The sequence below is a fragment of the Phascolarctos cinereus genome, unplaced genomic scaffold, assembly GCF_003287225.1.
Source record: "Phascolarctos cinereus isolate Bilbo 61053 unplaced genomic scaffold, phaCin_HiC Scaffold_2;HRSCAF=192, whole genome shotgun sequence".
Lineage (NCBI taxonomy): Eukaryota > Metazoa > Chordata > Mammalia > Diprotodontia > Phascolarctidae > Phascolarctos > Phascolarctos cinereus.
This window is the reverse complement of record NW_027555625.1, coordinates 339712963-339727982: the sequence shown is the minus strand read 5'-3', so window position 1 is coordinate 339727982 and position 15020 is coordinate 339712963.

The following is a 15020-nucleotide window of genomic DNA, read 5'->3' as shown; positions in this document are numbered from 1 at the left end:
AGCAAGGGCTAAAGTTTTTTTTTTTTAATCCCTTCAAACTGGAGGAACACTCTCTCCTTGCACACACAAGGTCCTTGAGGAGAGTTGGCTCAAGTTCAAAGTACAGTGAAAGTGAGGCACATTTGCAGAAAATGTATGTGGATAAGAAGCTAGCTCCCGATTTATTGCCCTGAAATTTCTTTTTCTGCTCTCATGGAGTCCTTACGAGGTTATCCTTAAATTTATCTTTCTGCTGGGCTCAGTTCTTGGAGGGTGGTCTTTTCCTTTCCACTTGCAGGTGCTCCCTCCGTCACTAGTCACTACTAATACATAGAATTTGTTGCAAACTCTACTGGCTGGTGAGCTCTTTGATGGATCTTCCTTCAGTCAACTGAGGACTCTCTGCTTTTAGAATATTCATTTACCTATAATCCAGAAAGAATAAACACATCAGGTAGGTGGAGGTTGGTGGGAAAAGTGGCCATTTCCTCCTCATGTTACAGCTCAAAGCAATTCTCCTCATTCAAAATCTGCTAGGGAAGAGAGTAAAAGATGGTCTGTTCAAACTTTCAGTAGGAACACTCAGTTCAACCTCTCCTGGTTTAAAAAAAAGTATTGGAATTTTAGTAGTCAGTCAATAGATATTTATTAATGCCAACTATGTATGAGGTGAGTACTGAAGTTACAAAGAAAGGTAAAAGACTGTGCCTACCCTTGAGGAGCTCAGAATCTAATTGGGGAGACAACATACAAGAAATTATGTACAAACAAGCTATATCCAGGATAAATTAGTGCAGTTTCATGGTCAGATAGCTTTCCCCCCCCTATTCTGCTGTGTTATAGAAATGCGTATTTTTTTTTCTTAAGTTCCGAATGAAATAATTAAAAAAAAATAATTGACATAAGGAAGTCACTGGAATTAGGAATAATTGGTAAAGGCTTCCCAAAGAAGCTGGGATTTTAACTGAGATTTGAAGGAAACCAGAGATCAGAGATGAGAAGGGAAAGCATTCCATGCATAGGGGATAATCAGAGAAAATGACCATAACAGAAGGATGGGGTGTTTTGTTTATGGAATAGCAAGGCCAGTACCCCTGGATCAAAGAGTAGGTGTAATGAGGATGGGATCTGGACCCCAAAACAGAAAAACCTTGGACTTTCCCACATGGCCAGTTCTCTGGCTTTCAACTGAGGCTATAATCCTATCAACTGGCCTTTTGTTATCTCCTATGCCCAATCTCCCACTTCTGTTACCCTTATTTAACCTAGCCTAGCCCTCCACTGTTTTACCTCCCTATGGCCCCCAGCCACTTCCCACCCTTAATCCTAGCTAGGCTCCATTCTCACTTGGCCATGTGGTCCAGATCCCTGGCATTCTATTACCTCACAGTCCCTGCAGACTACTTGGCCACTCCTAGATCTCTCCCATAGTCTTTCTGTATATAAGGTCCATCTTGTATTGTATATTAAGGTGCCCAGATTCTTAAAATCTAGCCACTGCTCAGATTCCTGAAGAGTCTGGCCAATATAACAGATGTTCTAATAAACTTTGTCTTTGGCCAAAAGAAGACTTGGGGTGAATTCTTTTAGACAGGATCCGTGTGTTGTGATTTTGGGGTCCCAGCACCCCTAAACTTCTAAACCTCGACAGGTGATGGGATGTGTGTGTGTAAGAAAACCAGAAAAGTGGGGAATGGAGGTTGGTTGTGAAGGGCTTGAAATGACAGAGGAGTTTCTATTTGTTAACAGAGGTGATAACTTGAGTACCTAGTTTATTGAAAAGGAAAGTGACAAGGTCAGTCCTGTGCTGTGCTTAAGGAAGATCTCTTTGGGCTCTGCCTCAGGATTTCCCATTGCCTTTTTCTGAGAGCCTATGTCTCAACAGCGATTTTATTCTGAATATCCCTTGGCTACAGGCTTTCAGTTTTAAGTGGTCCTATTGGTTTTTTTTAAAGGTGATTTTGAAGAAAAGTTTTTCAGCTTAGGTGTTTTTTTGTTGTTGTTGTTTGTTTGTTTGTTTTGTTTGTTTTTTTAAAGTGGAGCCTACTGGCCGGTTTGCTTTATTCTCTTTTCAGTGAAGGTACTTGGCTCTCAATTTTCTTCTGACATAGGTATATAACTCCTGGAATTGTATACTAGGGAAAATTTCAGGGGAACCCTGTTTATTTTCAGTGCTATTTTTTAAAATGTTTTATTTTTTACAGATATGAAGAGCTTAACCAGACTAGCTTAACTTTATACTCTACCTGATATTAGCATGAAACTATTATTATGTATATGGGTATTGCTGAATTTGATTGATGTTCTATGTGTTTATAAGCAAGTTCTGAATGCTTGCTGTAGGCATAATTATTTGTTTTATATTGATATATGAAAAAGTCATTGGTATTATTTTCAAGATTTGAGTCCTTATAGGGTGATTTGAAGTTTTTAAAGCAGAGTATACTAATCCCATAGAACATTGTTTGCTGTAATATTAAACATTTATTGCTTTGAAAGACTTAATAGCTCTGATTAATGCTGTAACCAAGAGGTGTGATTATGAAACATGCTCACTCCCTGACAGAGATAATGTGCAGCTTTGTTTTGCTTGACTGTACTTCTGTAGCTCAAATAAGATCTGAGGAGCCTTATCCCAACTTCCATTCTCATAAATAAGAGGCTCAGGTCTCAGAGCCAGGCAATATCTCCCCCTCAGGGACATAGGGGTACCCAGGAGGAACTGAGAGTGATTGTCTAATGCCATCCCTCTCACAAGATTATTAGTTGAAAATCAGTTTTAGTCAGCCAACCAACTTTTAGAAAGAGGTATTTCCTTTTTTTTAAAATATAAAATTATTTATTTTTAGTTGTCAACATTCACTTCTGCAAGTTTTTGAGTTCCAAATTTTCATCTCGTCTTGCCCCTCCCCCCACCCCAAGATGGCATGCATCCTGAATATCCCTTCCCCTAGTCTGCCTTCTCTTCTATCTCTCCCCTCCTTCTCTTATCCCCTTCCCCTTCTATTTTCCTATAGGGCAGGATAGACTTCTGTACCCCATTTCCTGTATTTCTTATTTCCCAGTAGCATGTGAAAACATTTTTTTAAAACATGTGTTTTTAAAACTTTAGGTTTCAGATTTTCTCTCTTCCTCCCTCCCCACCCACCCTCATTGAAAAGGCAAACAACTCAATATAGGTTGTACATGTGCAGTTATGCAAAACACTTCCATAGTAGATATGTTGTGAAAAACTAACTCTATTTCCCTTAATCCTATCCTGCCCCCCCCACCATTTATTCTATTCTTTCTTTTGACCCAGAGGTATTTGCTTCTAATTACCCCCTTTCCCAATCTGCCCTTCCCTCTATCATCCCCATGCTCTCTTGTCCCCTTTTCCCCCTATTTTCCTGTAGGGTAAGACAGATTTCCACACCCAACTGAATGTGAATGTTATTCCCTCCTTAAGCCAAATCTTATGAGAATGAGATTCACTCGTTCCCTCTTACCTTCCCCTGTTTCCCCTCCACTGCCTTTTCTTTTCTGGTTTTTTTTTTGTGAGATAATTTACCCCAGTCTACCTCTCCCTTTCTTCTTCTCCGAGTATAATCCTCCCTCATCCCTTAATTTTATTCTCCAGATAAGACCCTTTAATCTTCAACTCACCCTGTGCCCTCTATCTATCTATCTATATATACATACATATAATTTTTTTCCTTCAACTACCCTAATACTGACAAAGGTCTCATGAGTTATAAATATCATCTTTCCATGTAGGAATGTAAACAGTTCAATCTTAATATAAGTCTTTTATGATTTCTCTTTAGAAAGAGGTATTTTCTAAGAAGATTAAGAAGAATTGATATAACCCCCCCCAATTCTGTGAAACATTCTCCCACAAGTACATACAGATTCCAAGAGAAAGTAGGTTCAAGTTTAGACAGTGCATTTAGTGAAGGGCTAAGCTTAGTTAACAAAAGTTCTTTTCTCCCATTTGTGGGGTGCTCAAAAATCTCCCCTTGAGCCTTATGAATCTGCATCCACCTGTTCTTGACTTCCAATGCAGACCTTGCTATTAGCCAAGACTCTAAGGGGAAGATGGGAAGTCCAACACTGTTTCCTTAAAAAAAAAAAATTACTCAGTACCCTGCCTTGAAATCTACTTTCTTTAACCCTTTAACATTTTTTTAAAAAAATATTTTTTAAATGATGCATCTTAAATTTAAAAATTTATTGTAAATTTGTGAGGTTTTCCTACATTGAAATTTTGATGATATAACATTGCATCAAGTAACCATATAGTACAGTATCGTAAACAAGTCATTACATGCACATATTCCTACCGATGCATGCTGGACTTCTCGACAATTCATGACATACTCGCCTGCCAACACTTGCTTATTAAGACCTATTGGTGGACTTGACCACTGATTGGTTATAACTTGTGTTTTGTGTGCTTGTTTGGAAAATAACGTAATCACTACAATTTTAACTCTGTTACACAACAGATGAAACACAAACCAACAGTTTTTCAAAATTTTCTTATCTTCTTTCCTTATGCTTCCGTGCCTCCCCCCCTCCATTCGCACCTGAGACTACTACCACTCCCCTGGATTATTCCAGCACTCCTCAGGGGGTGGTATTGTTGAGGTTTAGATGTTAGGGGTGCTGAGATTCCAAAATTATGACATGTGGGTCCTGCCCGAAAGAATTCGACCCCAGCCTTCTTTCAGCCAAAGACAAAGTTTATTTAAGATGAGCCAGACTCTTAAGGACAATGGGGAAGTCTCAGCCCTTGAATGGCAGCCAGGATGAATCTTATGTACAGAAAGACTATGGGAGGGATTTGGGAGTGTCCAAATAGTTTGGGATGGCTGGAAAAGGGGCTGGGAAAAGGGGTGTCTTGATAGGAGTGGACAGTAATCTGGGGTGACTGGAGGAGGAGTTTAGGGAGGATCTTGAAGCCAAGGTGACTGGGGGAGGGTCCTGGAAGAATCTTGATGGGAGTGTCTGGGAGGTTAAATGGGATCTGGTTAAGATCCAGGATGGGAAGTGTAAGGGGAAGGGGGGGGCAATCAGGCCACTATAGACTTTAATTAGGTTAACTGGGAGATTGGGCATAGGCAATAAGAAAGAGCCAGTTGATAGGAATAAGAATAACCTCAGGAGACTGCTAGACTTCCTCTACCAGGTAAAAGTTCAAGTAAGCTTCAAGGAAGAAGTTTGTTGTTGTTGTTGTTTTGGGGGGGGGACCTGTCTTGGGCTCATACCCCATCAGTATCACCCACTTTGGGAACCTATGCTCTCTAGACCCTTTGAACTCACAGAGCCCTTCTCTAGCGCCAGAGGTGGAGGTACAAGAGGAGAGGAGAAAGAGACTGAGGAGCAAAGCTAAAGCCCAGGCCTCTCCTTAGTTCTCAGTGGGGCCGTCTGAGTACCATACTTGCTCCAACCTTACGAGTTATAATTACTTTGGTAATTGATAGATAACCCCTGGGACAAATTTCCCATATATAATTCTTCTACACCATTCCAATTGAATTGGAATTTTTGTACTTTGTCTACAGCCTGTGATCTCACCAAGTTAAGATATTAAGGCTAAAATGGGGTATCACAGGAGTACTTTGAAGGGGATAGAGGATTTGTTCAATCATTTCAGTCTTGTGTGATTCTTTGTGACCCCATTTGGGGTTTGCTTGGCAAAAATACTGAAGTGGTTTGCCATTTCCTTCTGCAGCTCATTTTACAGATGAAGAAACTGAGTCAAACAGGGTTAAATGACTTGCTCAGGATGACACAGCTAGCAAGCATCTGGGACTGAATTTGAACTCAGTTCTTTTAGACTCTAGGCCCCGTGCTTTATTCACTGTGGCACCTACCCGCCCCCAAATAAATGATAGTGATGGCAAAAAAAAATGAGAATAAAAAATAAGAGAGTCATTGAAACATTTTAAATACATAGAAGAGAACAAAAGGAGGTTCAGAGGGGATACAGACAAGCTGAATTGATTTAAAATCAATATTTTGAAAGCTAACATGTTGAATCTACTTTAGTTTGAAACAGCAATCTGTAATAGACATCTACAATATCATGTATAATCTTTTAGTCTGTTCTTTGCCTACTGAAATGTTCAGGTAAATTGGTGTTTGTCAAGTAAAGAATGACAAAAAAATTAAAATTATCTCAAAAATAAAAATTAAAGATCATTAGTTGAGTACCTATGAATCTAAGTTTACACAAGTCAGTAGGTAAAAGTTAACACACAATGTTTAAGATATACTGCATATTAATTTTCTTTCATTTTAGGATTTAGATATAGCTAGTAGTGATTACAGATATGCACAGATCTAAATGTCATCAGTTTTATTATGTGGGTAGTCAATGTGGATTCTTCTGACCTCATTATCAATTACCCATAAACATGTTTGTTAAGCATCTGGACATGGTTAGTTTGCAAACCAGTGAGCTTAAAAAGAATTTCCTGTGAAATTCTAAAATTGATCATTAAGGAGACGGCTAGTGAAAACTTGGGCAGCTAGGTTGCGCAATGAACTGAGTTCAAATTTGGCCTCACACACTTACTAGCTGTGTCACTCTGGGCAAGTCACTTAAGCCTGTTTGCCTCAGTTTCCTCATCTGTAAAATGAGCTAGAGAAGGAAATGGCAAACCACTCTAGCATCTTTGTCAAGAAAATCCCAAATGGGTCATGGACAACGGACATGAACAAAAAAAACCCTAAACAACAACATACTGAACACTTAGGCAAAGAATCAATGATTACAAAGAACCAGTGTCAAACTATTTCCATTTTTGACTAGCAAATCAGGGTACTGCTACTGAGACAGTTTAAATTTTAGCAAATCATTTGATAAAGAATCTCGAAGTATTCTTGTGGAGAAGATAGAGATGTATAGAATTGTTGATAATATAATTAGATGGATTTGGAACTGTCCAAACAGCTGGACTCAATGAGTAGTCATTAAAGGTTCAATGTCAACTTGCAGCAGGTCTCTGGCCCATGGATATGTGCTTAGTCCTGTACTGTTTAATATTTTTATCAGTGATTTGGATGAAGGTACCCAATTATTAGCATCATTTAGATGAAACAACTAATTAACTCAACTTTTAAGTTTTAACCAGGTTTTCTGGTATCAGTTAATCAATGTGAGTAAAAAACCATTAAAAACTAAATTTTTTGTAAAAGCTTTCCCATTTCCACTGACATTATACTCTTATTCCAAATTAAAAAGGCATTTCCACCCCCTTATTGTCAGGAGTACGTTTGTTTTCAGTCCAGTAAATAAGCACAGGATACCAACCACTAAATATGAAGAGCAGTGTGATGGAGTGGACAAAACTAGTGTAGGGGAAAGAGTACTGGTCTAAGAGTCAAGAGATATGCACTTAAATCCTGGCTCTGGCACTTACAAGCTAGGCAACTCACTTAACCTCCTTTATCTTCATTTTCCTTATCTGTAAAATGGGAATAATAATAGCACCTATCCCATAGGGTTTTTGTGAAGATAAAATGAGAGATAACAAGTACCTTGGTATTTGGCAAACCTTAGAGTGTTCAATTATTTTTTATTATTACTATTATTATTATTATTATTATTAATATATTATCATTATTAATTATTTTTATTCATATCATAGGATTATTGTAAGAAAAGTGCTTTTAATTTTTTTTGTAGCACTTGTCAATTTTTTTTCTTAATTTATTTTTAGTTTTCAACAATCACTTCCATATGCTTTTGAGTTTTAAATTTTTCTCCCCTCCCCCTCCCCCCTTATGATGGTGTACAATCTGATATAGGCTCTACATATACATTCCTATTAAACATATTTTCACATTAGTCAGGTTGTAAGGAAGGATTAGAACCAATAGACAATAGAACCACAAGAAAGAGGAAACAAAACAAGACAGAAGGGGAAAAAAAGAGCAAACAGTTTGCTTTGATCTGCATTCAAACTCCACAGTTCTTTCTCTGGATGTGGATAGCATTTTCCTTCATGAGACTTTTGGAGGTGTCTTAGATCCTTGCATTGTTGAGAAGAGCTAAGCCTATCAAAGTTAGTCATCCACAACATGGCTGTTACTGTGTACAATGTTCTCCCAGTTCTGCTCACTTCACTCAGCATCACTCTACAAGTCTGTCCAGGTTTTTCTAAAGTCTATTTCCTCATCATTTCTTATAGCACAATAGTATTCCATCACATTCATATACCACAACTTGTTCAGCCATTCTCCAATTGATGGGCATCCCTTCAATTTCCAGTTCTTTGCCACCACAGAAAGAGCTGCTATAAATATTTTTGTACATATGAGTCCTTTTCAGGAAAGTGCTTTTTAAACTCTAAAATAAGTTGTTCTCGGGGCAGCTAGGCGGCACAGTGGATAGAGCACCAGCCCTGGATTCAAGAAGACTTGAGTTCAAATTTGGCCTTAGACACATAACACTTACTAGCTCTGTGACCCTGGGCAAATCACTTAACCCCATTGCCTAACCAAAAAACAAACAAACAAACTAATTAATTAAATAAGTTGTTCTCACTATCAGGTAACATTCTTGAACTTCTGGGCTGGTGATAAGTCTTTGTAACTCATGTACTCCTGAACATTGGGACTGAGTGCGAACTAAAGAACCCATTTTAGGGGTCCTTGCTTTTATCTATCTTGATACGTGGAACTCTGGATTTACACAAAAAATAAATGATGAGATGATTGTTTAACAAAATGATTTTTCACTCCACTCACACACAACTTTTCAGGAAGAGATGTAGCTCCTAAGGAAGTCTTTGCCTTAAAAGGGACAGTCACAGGCTGTAGTACATCCAGAGGAGAACAAACATGATGGCAATGGAACCATTTCACACCAGGAATGGTTGGATGAAGTGAGGATGTTTGATTTGGAGAAAGAGAACACTTAAGGGACCTGGTAACCACTGTCTTCAAACATTTAAACTCTTAGCTAAAGAGGGATTAGATTTATGTTGTTTATTGAACCAGGTACCAAGAAGGAAAGTGGAAACAAGGAAGATTTCAGCATTCATTATAGTACGATACTTCCCCAAAATTAAGACTTTACAAAAATGGAGTGGGTTTGTCTTGAGGAGTAATATATTCCTCATCAATGCAGATATTTATTGGTGGCTAAATGATCATTCACTTGAGATGTTGAAGAAGGGATTAATATTTCCAGTAGGGATTGTTTTAAATAAACTCTAGGGTTCCTTCTATCTATAAGATTCCATTATTCCAAAAATCAGTAATTTCTTTCATAATAAGTGCCAATAAAGAGAGGAGACCTTCCAGAAGGAGTGATTTCTGGGTCCAAAAATTATTTTTTGTATATTAAATTTTAAATTATTAAAAATTTAATACAATGTAAGTCTTTCATGAATTAACTTTATTTCACTTATTAATATAAATTTTCATCTTAGATAATGATAGGGGATAGTGGCCATTCCTTCTGGAGATCATGCCTAGAGATGGATTCCTTCCACAGCCACATGAGTCTTGAGTTCTCTCTGGGGACAAACACTCAATCCTTGGAGCTGGGCCCCTACAATGACACATATATTCTGGTCCTTTCCAGGGGGCCCCTTGATAAAAGACACATACAAGCAGAAATTTCTAGTGGATCTCTATGTGTGCCTCATCTATCCTTAGCAATGTCAGAACTGCATCAAAGAGGCTTGGTTATTCAGTCAGGAAGAGTGATTATTAAAAGGACATTAAATGGAGTGACTACACTCACATTTTGTTTTCCCTCTTCAAGTGTGTGATACTCTCCTTCCAGCTTCCAGTGGTGGAAAGAGGAGCTTACCTCTCTACTTGCAGTAATGGTAGCTGCTTACACATGGTAGCAAGAAGTTTTCCCAGGCTGGACCTAAGCCTGGACTTTGGGTCTCTGACTACCTGTTCTGCTTTGTATTTTTCATCCTGAGCACAGGTGAGTCAACAGCAATCCTCTTAAACCTTGGTAGCTACTTCATGGACTTCAGAGGTTTGAGTTAATAGTATGTCATTGAGAAGTCAGAGTGACTAGCCGTAGGAGATGCCTTTTCAACTATATGTAAAGCTGAGGTGATAGGTAGGCCTGTTCGATAGTACTCCACAGTGTTTCATGTTTTAACATCAACTGAGAGAAATGATTACTCAGTAACCAATTATTGGAGGTTTTTTCCCTTCCTAGATTCTCATTCTCTACTAGGCCAAGCCAGAATCTACAGGACATTGCTGATGTTTTGGATGGATGAGATTACCCAAATACCCAGGGTACTTGCCTTTCATCCTGGGTGGGAGTAATTGCCCCATCCAACTAAAGAATCTTACAAAGATTTTAATTTAAGGTGAATTATAGCTCACTGTATTCCACTCAGCCAGGTGTGAGCAGAAGTGGATACCCTTTTGTCTAGATTGCCCTAGGCAGAGGTAGAAGTAGATTCCCTCTTTGACATGTGTATTGATAAGTCTCTTTGACCAAGACTGAGTGATCAGAGTCATGCCCCCCAGAATCTCATTAGAACAGGCCCACCTCTCATCATAACATTCATTCTCTCATTTCTTGTTAACCAATCAGAGTCAATTGCCACCCTCAGGAGCATCCACTCTTCCAAGGGTATATAAGCATTGAGTGGGTTCCATGAGGGGTCTTTGGCATTCAAGAGTGTCATTTACTCCTTTTATTAATTATTACTAGCATGATTAATAAAATGATTAATTACCCAGAAACTATGTCTCTCGAATTTTTTATAAGTCACACAACTACCCAGGAGAGTACAAAAGAAATAATGGGTTACAATGTCATGTTTTAAATATAATCTATCATGCTTTAATTATTTGTCAATATGAGCTTGTGAGTATTTTGTGTTTTGAGGATATATTTTGTGTTGGAGGAAATAAATTGTTATTCTCTATTTGGATTATTTTTTGCCTTCCTAAAACAAACCTCTCACCATGATGGCTAAAAGTGGAGAGAGGCATCATCAAAGCACCTTCACAAAGGACTGGACACTAAGCTGGAGGAGTGGCCCACTTAATCGACTTTAAAGGAAATGACTCTGCCCTTTGCTTCTGGCTCTCTCTTTCCAAGAACCTAATATATGAAAATTCTTCGAGGCTCTCCCTGGAGGGATGGAGTATTGCATACCTTTCCTCACTCTAGCACCATGGTGCCTGTGAATTCATGTGTTAGCTAGGTGAGTTTAAGACTGTATCTCAAAGTTCTAGATGCTTCTTCTGCTTTGTGTTTATCCTGAGTATAGGTGACTGAGCAGCAATCCTGAGATGGATTTTCCAGCCCTAGAGCCAATCTCACCAGTTTGTGATATTGGGAGCTCCTGTGTCCTTAATCAGTGTTTGCTGCACTTTAGGAAGACTGTTCCCAACAATTCCATCACTGTTTGGAGAAGATGATCTCATTGATCAAATCAAGTCAAGAAGCATTTATTAAATTCTTTCTGTGTGCCAGGTATTGTGCTAAGCACTGAATATACAAGGTCAACAAAACAAAACAAAACCCAGCAACAAAACATATCAAAACAAATATGTCTTGCTTTCAAGGAACTCATAGTCAAATGATGTAGGATGAGTCCCACCTCTAGCCTGGCTTGCCAGAAAGCATGGACCTAGAGAGAATTGTTTGAGTGGTACAGGACCAAGGCAAAAATGAAATAAGGATCCAGAATTTCCCATAAATCCTGTGGGAATCTTTCTTCCCTGCTGAACATATTTGGAGTTCTAATTGATGAGAGGCATAACTATTTTCATCTGGGTATTGTTGCCCAACTAATTCTGAAATCAAGTGCTTTGGTGTGCAAAAGGAAAGAAAACTGGGGGAGCCAAGACGGCAGAATGAAAGCAGTGACTTGCTTGAGCTCTTCCCCAAACCCCTCCAAATACCTATAAAAAATGGCTCTAAACAAATTCTAAAGCAGCAGAACCCACAGAAAGACAGAGTGAAGCAAATTTCCAGCTCAAGACAACCCGGATGATTGATCAGAAAGCTATATTACACCGGGCGGGGAGAGGAGCGCAGTTTGGTGTGGGCACACAGGCTGCAGTGAACCTGGAGCAGGCCTCAGAGAACTGAATCGAGGGCAGCTGTGGCGGCTTCCAGACTTCTCAACCCACAAACGCCAAAGACAACTTAAAAGATCAGTGGGAAAAGTCTGTTTCTGCAGTGAGAGAGGAGCTAGGTCTCAGAGCCACTTCCTGATCGCAGATCACTGAGCACTGCCCCGGCGCAGTGGCTGCCTCCTGAGCTTCCAGCCCACAGACTGAGGGGGATTCCAGTGGCTGATCAGAGAGGGATTGCAGGGATCTCTTTGCCAGTGCTGTGGCAGGAATCTCTTGCTTTGCCCGTGCTTGGATCTGGGTCACAATTCTGGGTGTCGGTCCTGGGGTGAGGAGGAGCGCTGGTGTGGTGGAGCTTGTAGTGGCTGTGGACAGGAAACCTTCCTCACAATTCCAGGACAGAAAGGAGTGTTTGTGGTCACTAATAGACCAGAGCACAGGCCAGGAAAGGAGTAAACACCTCATCCCTTATCATACCACCTTGGAAGAACTGAAAATTTACAGGCCCCTACAAGCATCTCTGAAAACAGCTGTACAAACCCCCGAAGCTTGGGACAGTACATTCTCCACATTGGAAGCAGACTCTTACCTTAACAAAGAGTTTAAAACTCAAGTAATTGGCCGGGATCATGAGCAAGCAGAGCAAAAAGAGTCAGACTATATTATCTTACTTTGGTGACAAAGAAGATCAAAACATACAACCAGAAGAAGACAACAAAGTTAAAGCTCCCACATCCAAAGCCTCCAAGAAAAATATGACTCAGTTCCTGGCCTTTGAAGAGCTCAAGAGGGATTTTGAGAAGCAAGTAAGGGAAGTAGAGGAAAAACTGGGAAGAGAAATGAAAGTGATGCAAGAAAATCATGAAAAACAAGTCAACAGCTTGCTAAATACTGAAGAAAATAACACCTTAAAAAATAGCCTAACCCAAATGGCAAAAGAGGTCCAAAAAGCCAATGAGGAGAAGAATGCCCTAAAAAGCAAAATTGGCCAAATGGAAAAGGAAGTCCAAAAGATTACTGAAGAAAATCCTTAAAAATTAGAATGGAGCAATTGGAAGCTAGTGACTTCATGAGAAATCAAGACATGACAAATCCAAAAGAATGAAAAATAGAAGACAATGTGAAATATCTCATTGGAAAAACAACTGACCTGGAAAATAGATCCAGGAGAGAGAATTTAAAAATTATTGGACTATCTGAAAGCCATGATCAAAAAAAGAGCCTAGACATCATCTTTCAAGAAATTATCAAGGAAAACTGCCCTGATATATTAGAACCAGAGGGCAAAATAGAAATTGAAAGAATCCACCAATGGTCTCCTGAAAGAGATCCCCAAAGGAAAACTCCTAGGAATATTGTAGCCAAATTCCAGAGTTCCCAGGTCAAGGAGAAAATATTACAAGCTGCCAGAAGGAAACAGTTCAAGTACTGTGGAAACACAATCAGGATAACACAAGATTTAGCAGCTTCTACATTAAAGGACCACGAGGCATGGAATATAATATTCTGGAGGGCAAAGGAGATAGGATTACAACCAAGAATCACCTACCCAGCAAAACTGAGTATAATCCTTCAGGGAAAAAATGGTCATTCAGTGAAATAGAGGACTTTCAAGCATTCTTCATGAAAAGACCAGAGCTGAATAGAAAATTTGACTTTCAAATACAAGACTCAAGTGGAACATGAAGAGGTAAACAGGAAAGAGAAATCATAAGAGACTTATTAAGGTTGAACTGTTTACATTCCTGCATGGAAAGATGATTTTTATAATTCACAAGACCTTTGTCAGTATTAGGGTAGTTGGAGGGAAAAAATTATATGTTTGTATGTATAGATAGATAGATAGATAGATAGATAGATAGATAGATAGATAGATAGATAGATAGATAGATAGATGGAGGGCACAGGATGAGTTGAAGATTAAGGGGTCATATCTGGATAATAAAATTAAGGGATGACAGGAGATTATATTAGGAGAAGAAGAAAGGGAGAGGTAGAAAGGGTAAATTATCTCACAAAAAATAGAAAAGAAAAGGCTCTTACAGTGGAGAAGAAACGGGGGAAGGTTAGAGGGAAGGAGTGAATCTTATTCTCATGAGATTTGTCTTGAGGAGGGAATAACACACACACTCAATTGGGTATGGAAATCTGTCTTATCCTATAGGAAAATAGGGAGAGAAGGGGACAAGAGAGCAGGGGGGTGATAGAGAGGAGGGCAGATTGGGAAAGGGGGTAATTAGAAGCAAATACCTCTGGGTCAAAAGAAAGAATAGAATAAATGGTGGGGGGGGCAGGATAGGATTAAGGGAAATAGAGTTAGTTTTTCACAACATATCTACTATGGAAGTGTTTTGCATAACTGCACATGTATAACCTATATGAGTTGCTTGCCTTTTCAATGAGGTGGGTGGGAGGAGGAAGGAAAATTTGGAACCCAAATTTTAAAAGCACACGTTTTAAAAAGATGTTTTCACAAGCAACTGGGAAATAAGAAATACAGGAAATGGGGTACAGAAGTCTATCCTGCCCTATAGGAAAATAGAAGGGGAAGGGGAAAAGGAAAGAGGGGGAGAGATAGAGGAGAGGGCAGACTAGGGGAAGGGGTATTCAGGATGCATGCTATCTTCAGGTGGGGGGAGGGACAAGATGGGGTGAAAATTTGGAACTCAAAATCTTGTGGAAGTAAATGTTGAAAACTAAAAATAAATAAATTTATATTTAAAAATAAATTTTTTTTTAAAAGAACCTAAAATAAAACAACTGGGACATTTCATGAACATATCACACAACTAAAAATTTTGGGCAGAGTTAAGTTAAAATCTTTGGATATTAGTTAAGCCTAAATACCAAGAGAAGTCCTATAAATCCTTGTGAAGTTAAGAGGTTCGTACCTATAACATCAAGCTCAGTGTTTTAAGTATCAACCTTACAGGATAATATAAATTGCTGCTGCTTGTTTAGATACTTGTTAACGCAAA